Consider the following 7,213-nt stretch of genomic DNA (forward strand, 5'->3'; position numbering starts at 1 on the left):
GAAGTAACTGACTTGCTTTCTATGGCATTTTCATGAAGGGATGCATAAAGTGATTCACAATTATTGACATGATTGGAATGCAGTTAATTACCACTATAATCTGTAGACTCTAAAGTCCAAATGACAACACAAAATGACTATGACTTTTTGTGGGATTAAGAATAATTTTTATTCAAGACTCGAAAAAGGAATCAGAATCTTTGTTAATATGTCACTCAAAATAAACAGTGAGTGCTCCTTCAGTACTTCATTTTAATTGCGAGTTTTGATTAATTGGGACTGGGAGTTCAAAAAGTAATTGCTGACTAAAGTTAAGGCTGTCCATGCTCACACCTACTTTACGAGCTAAAATGTTATTGAGATAGAATTTCAAACACCAACTGCCAGTACTCCTGACTGAATCTAGATTTTGACATTGATGAGAAGGGAGAAGAATGTGATTTCTGGCTTTTGAAGAGTCCTTCCAATAGTAAAGTGTTTACAGTTTCAGGAACATTCCTACAGGTGGGAGTGACATGAAATGGCAGGTGGGGGAAGCCATGGGGGTTCAAGGAGGGCATTGCAGGCAAGGTGCAGTCGAAAAGGGTGATAGGAATGGGGCAAGTCTATGAGGAATCAAGAGTGACATGAATCTCAGGGCTGGATGAACACAGTGCTTATTTCATTGGATGCTCAGCTAAGTATTAATCTGAAAATTCAGGAAAAAAACTAGGTTCACATTAGAACATGAGAAGGTTTTTGACAAGAATGGATCATTTGGCCCAACAAAGCTTGCCAAATTCCTATTTACATAGTGTGTTGAAATAACTGTCGAGTTTAGATTTAAAAGTCCCTAAGGTACTACTCTCAACCTCACAACTAGATAGTTTGTTCTATGTGTCCACAACTCACTGTGCAAAGAACTGCTTCCTGATGTTAGTCTGACTGGCTGGGGTTATTTGGTTGCTTTCATTCATATTCCAGCAACAACCAACTCCAATGTGCCTTTCCATTACAAGACAGTGGGGTTTTGGTATTAGAGTATCAGACTTACTTCGGATAGCACTTGTCTCTCAGAAATCTGAACACTGATTAGTATGTGCCGTCAATCCTCCCCTTAGGAAATGTCTCTCAACAACAGGAACTTTAATTTGACTTTAACGCATGATGTGTATCGTTCCATAATCAGGAAATGGCACTGGAAACCGATAATATTTGACTATTTATGAATACCAGCGTCTCTTGGATAGCTGGAAACTGAAAGCTGACTCTTAACCCCTCTGCCCCAGAGAGATGTCTGTGCAGGGTCCTTTGTGTCTCAGCACCTGGGGAAGATGGGAGATGGGAGATGTACTGTATAGACTGACTGGTGCCATTCAGTCTCTCCCTCAGGAGAATTGTACGTAAAATGATCCTTATGAAGAGGTGCCAAGTGATCTCTACCCATCTGCCATTTCTTCAGCAGCTGACACTCCTCTTTGTTTTATCACTCTGCTTTTCCCATCCAACCTTTGAATTTGAGTTGATACACAAACTGCTGGATCTGTCAGCCCCTGCATCAACATCTCAGTGGCTGATTACAACAATACTTTATTGTAGACCTGAGATGAGCCTCAGACTTATCCTTGAGCCATTAGTGGGAGAATTTTCATTACACCGTCCTCTCTTCCCATCTGTAACACTGTCCAGCCCACCTCCATTACATAGTCTTCTCCCTGACTGTAACACCTCACCTCTGTGACACTCGTCACTGTTGCACTTCTGTGACACTCGTCACCGTTGTATCTCTGTGACACTCGTCACCGTTGTACCCCTGTGACACTCGTCACCGTTGTACCTCTGTGACACTCGTCACTGTTGTACCTCTGTGACACTCGTCACTGTTGTACCTCTGTGACACTCGTCACCGTACCTCTGTGACACTCGTCACCGTTGTACCTCTGTGACACTCGTCACTGTCCCTCTGTGACACTCGTCACCGTTGTACCTCTGTGACAATCGTCACTGTACCTCTGTGACACTCGTCACTGTACATCTGTTACACTCGTCACTGTACCTCTGTGACACTCGTCACTGTTGTACTTCTGTGACACTCGTCACCGTTGTACCTCTGTGACACTCGTCACTGTTGTACCTCTGTGACACTCGTCACCGTACCTCTGTGACACTCGTCACCGTTGTACCTCTGTGACACTCGTCACTGTCCCTCTGTGACACTCGTCACCGTTGTACCTCTGTGACAATCGTCACTGTACCTCTGTGACACTCGTCACTGTACATCTGTTACACTCGTCACTGTACCTCTGTGACACTCGTCACTGTACATCTGTTACACTCGTCACTGTACCTCTGTGACACTCGTCACTGTTGTACCTCTGTGACACTCGTCACTGTCCCTCTGTGACACTCGTCACCGTTGTACCTCTGTGACAATCGTCACTGTACCTCTGTGACACTCGTCACCATTGTACCTCTGTGACACTCGTCACTGTACATCTGTTACACTCGTCACTGTACATCTGTTACACTCGTCACTGTACCTCTGTGACACTCGTCACTGTTGTACTTCTGTGACACTCGTCCCGTTGTACTTCTGTGACACTCGTCACCGTTGTACCTCTGTGACACTCGTCACTGTACCTCTGTGACACTCGTCACTGTACCTCTGTGACACTCGTCACCGTTGTACCTCTGTGACACTCGTCACTGTCCCTCTGTGACACTCGTCACTGTTGTACGTCTGTGACACTTGTCACTGTACATCTGTTACACTCGTTACTGTACCTCTGTGACACTCGTCACTGTTGTACCTCTGTGACACTCGTCACCGTACCTCTGTGACACTCGTCACCGTTGTACCTCTGTGACACTCGTCACTGTACCTCTGTGACACTCGTTACTGTACCTCTGTGACACTCGTCACCGTACCTCTGTGACACTCGTCACTATTGTACCTCTGTGACACTCGTCACTGTTGTACCTCTGTGACACCCGTCACTGTTGTACCTCTGTGACAATTTTCTAATAGTTTTTATTCCACTCACTTCATTCATTGAAAAATCTCAAACAGGATCCTATCAAGACCCTAGCTGTCTCAACCCTCATCAAAACATGCTGAATTCTTGGAAGCATAAGACTAAGCCTTCACCCTGATCATTCTTGTCTGACCCTCCTGCAGACCTAGAGATACACCATTTTTAAATGTGTCCAAAACTGCACACAACAGAAATAACTTGATTCAGTGCTTCTACCAAGACACTATGCCCATGTGAACTCACCATTTTTCTACCTACTTGGTGAATAATTGTGGCATTTAATTCTAACCGTTAGCAATTAAGTATAGCTGCTCATCACAAGACTGAAATGTCTGCCTTTAACTTCAATCATCAGCCTTCCTGCTCGAAAATGTTACTGTCTGACTTAACACCAGTTTTCCACCAGGCCGTCAGACTGATTAATTCATGCTGATACAATTGTATTTCTATGTTATACTGACTGTCCTGTTGTATATACAATTTATTATAAATTACTTAAAATTGCACATTTAGATGGTGACGTAAAGATTTTTACTCCTCGTGTATATGAAGGATGTAAGTAATAAAGTCAATGCAATTCAATTCAATTCTTCTGATGAAACTGAAATCAGTATGGGTGTCTAAACAGATCAGGATTGTGGTACTAATTTTGGACTGACGACACCCTGAAAGAAGCAGAGGCTGTTATTAATGAAGGAGACATTACTGGAAATACTGTTAAAGGGCACATTAACCAGAGAGGTTGTTTTAGAATTCCCCCCCCCCCATGCCCCGACTCCTAACTGGGGAATCATTATTTATTTCATGCCCATTTGGTCTCACACATTCTGCTCCATTGACCATGCTTTATGTCCTGTGTGTCTCAGGTTCCATCACTCAGATACCCTCTGGTTTGATTCTACAGAGCTAATTAGTCCTACAAGGTTCATGAAATAATTAGCCTTGTGCTAACCATATTGTGATGGAAATACTTTCGACAGCCATTAAGTGCTCATTAGTGGTAAGTACACACTCCACAGTGATACATCTATTTCTCTTTTCAACCTAATTCATTCCGAGATTAAAGGGAACAATATGCTCTCATTTGATGTCTTACCTTCATTCCTGCTGCTTATCATCTCCTGAAGGTATGGGTTGCCATTGGAAAAGAGAAGTCAGCAGTCACGGTGCTCGAATGACTGGCAGCCCAAACAGGAACAGGACAGACGGAAAGTGGAATGTGAGAACAGAAAGTATGACTGGGGAGAAGTAGAAAAAGAAGAGAGATTGGGTGGAGAAGGTAACATTGGGAGCAGGGTGCAGGACACTGCTGGCACTAATTCCATCTGCTGGGATAGACAGCACTGAATAGGATGTGAATTGGAAGATGGGAAACCTTCCTCCACTTCTCATTTGATGTAATCAGAGATGGGATAGAAAATGATGAGGTTTATAGATGGGGTCAATACTTGCAGGCTTTTGCTCTTCAGGTTGGGTGAGACTAGAACCTGAGGTCACAAGCTTCGGCTTAGGCTGAAAGGTGAACTATTTACTGGGAGTCTGGGGGGGGCACATCTTTACTCAAAGTGTGGTGAGAGTTCAATTACAATGTGTAAGAGAAGTCTGGAGAGTACACGAACAAGAGAAGTATGGAGGACTATGGTCCGAGCGCAGATAGATGGGAAAAGGCATTGGACCAGACTGGCATGCACTAGATGGGCTGAAGGGCCTGTTTCTGTGCTGTAGTGCTCTTGGGAATCTAATAGGAGAAAATGGTAACAATAGGCTTTTTAATCAGATTGAATGGAACGATATAGTAGTGTTCCTCAGGAGTTGCATAGTTATAGAGAATTAGACTCTCAAGAATGTATTTCATACTCTAATGATATGCTAACCTATTTTATCTTCTCCGCATCCCCATTAACTTTATGTAGATTCTACCATTCCTTTAAACTCTAGAGTAAATGTTTACAGCATCTAACTAATCTACCAATCTCCATGTCTTTGGGATGTGTGAGAGAACTGAAGCTCCCACAGAAAACCCATGTGGTCACAGGAAGAGAGTGCAAACTCTGTGCAGACAGGATCCAACCATGGCTCACTGAGACTGGCGTTTTACAAGCTGCACGACTGAGCTACTTGCTGCCCTGTCCATCTCAATCAGTTCTGGATGGACAAGGCATAATTTTACAAATTTTCAGAGAACATACAACTTGCAGACATGGTAAACATTGAGGACAGTAAGAGAGCTCAGTGGGATATGGAGAGACTGGTAAAACGGGCAAGTGAAATGCTGAAGGTTGCCCTTGTTCTTTTCAGCAATCAAGTTTGTAGCTTGGAATGTGCACTCGGAGTTCTGGTGAGCTGCAGATCGTGTCGTAGATAGTGCATGCCACTGCTGAAGAAGGAAGAAGCAGCTGTCCGGGTGGAGGATGGGGCGCCAATCGAGTGGGAGGTATAAAGTTTGTTGGCTGTTGTTGGGTTGCACTCATCTTGGCTGGCAAAATGCATTCACTCATACGCTTGACTAATGCCTTTCAAGCACTGGGATCAGGACGTGAGTCATCCCTGCAAAATCCACAGCCTCTGACACTCTTGTGCCTGCTCCAGCCATGGGTGACCCTCAGGTTGCTGACGGTGGGGGGGGGGGGGCACTGGATGTGTTATTTATGTAAATCAGACTAAATATTCATGTGAAACAGTCTGGCTGAATGCAGTGTAAAACTGCTTCACTATTTGAGAGACTGTATATAGAACTGAATAACAGGTACTCATCAGCAAATATGATCTTCTTTAACCTATCAGACATTCCAATTTCTTTCCTGGTATCTTATGATGTAGAAGGAAGCCGACTGATTCACTGGGTACATGCCTGCTCTCAGAGCAATCACATCAGTCCCATTCCCCCACCGATTCCCCTCTAGCATATTCTCTCTCACACATATATTCACACCGATTCCTTTAGGTACATTCAATCTCATTCAATTCGGAGTGCTTAGTCTCACAAACATAGGGAGCTCAACACAAAGATGAGAAAATCTACAGATACTGGAAATCCAAGCAACACACACAAAATGCTGGAGGAACTCAGCAGGTCAGGCAGCATCTACGGAAAAGAGTGAACTGTCAACGTTTCGGACCGAGACCCTTTGTCAGGACTGGAAGAAAAAGATGAGAAGTTAGAACAAGAATGTGAGGGGGGAGGGGAGGAAGAAGCACAAGGTGGCAGGTGATAAGTGAAAGTGGGAGAGGGGAGAGGGGTGAAGTAATGAGCTGGAAAGCTGATAGGTGAAAGAGATAAAGGGCTGGAGAAGGGGGAATCTAATAGGAGAGGTAGAAAAGCATGGAACAAATGGAACAGGGAGGAGGAGTACCAGAGGGAAGTGATGGGCAGGTAAAGAATGAGGTGAAGAGGGAAAAGATAGGATGGGAAGCAGCATAGTCCAGGTAGCTGTGAGAATGAGTGGGTTTGTAAAAGATATCAGTAGATAAACTGTCAAGGTAGCGAGGGAGGGAGAGAGAGAGAGAGAGGGAGGGAGGGAGGGAGAGACAGGGAAAGAGAGAGAGAGAGAGAGACACACACAGGGAGGGGGAGAGAGAGAGAGAGAGAGAGAGATCGAAAAAGGGGAGGGAGGTGTCAGAAATGAACCAAGTAAACTCGAGGGCAGGTTGGAAGTTGGAGGCAAAGTTGATGAAGTCGACGAGCTCAGCATGGGTGCAGGAAGCAGCACCAATGCAGTCGTCGATGTAGCATTGGAAAAGATGGGGACAGATACAGGTGTAGGCTTGGAACATAGCTGATAAAAAGGCAGGCATATCTGGGACTCATGCAAATGCCCATTGCTACACCTTTGGTTTGAAGGAAGTGGAAGGAGCTGAAGGAGAACTTATTGAGAGTGAGGTTGAAACTGGAAATTATTGAGAATGAGTTTAATTTCATATTTCTAGAGTATTCAAGATAATTTCCGCAGAACAATCAGCCCCACACATCTGGAGCTCAAGGAATTTCCACTGCAATGTCTAGGAATTGAGTTGATTGGTTTCCAACCGTCACAACCATCTTCCTTTGCGGGTGGGTTAACTTCAGTCAGTAGAGACTCTTCTCATAATTCTGACCAAGATTAGTTCTATCAGAATTCCTTGATATCAATTTGCTAAGATGAACGTTGATACCACAGACACTCAGTCTCACCTTGCTTTCTGAAGTTTAACTCTGTGGT

At 44.2% G+C, this 7,213-nt stretch overlaps 1 protein-coding gene across 3 annotated transcripts in view; it reads right to left on the bottom strand.

Moving 5' to 3' along the window:
* kif1aa (kinesin family member 1Aa) overlaps window positions 1–7,213 on the bottom strand; it is a 503,440-nt gene that overhangs the window by 410,612 nt on the left and 85,615 nt on the right. The gene's annotated exons all lie outside the window — the stretch shown is intronic.

This window comes from Mobula birostris, chromosome 4 (assembly GCF_030028105.1).
Source record: "Mobula birostris isolate sMobBir1 chromosome 4, sMobBir1.hap1, whole genome shotgun sequence".
Lineage (NCBI taxonomy): Eukaryota > Metazoa > Chordata > Chondrichthyes > Myliobatiformes > Myliobatidae > Mobula > Mobula birostris.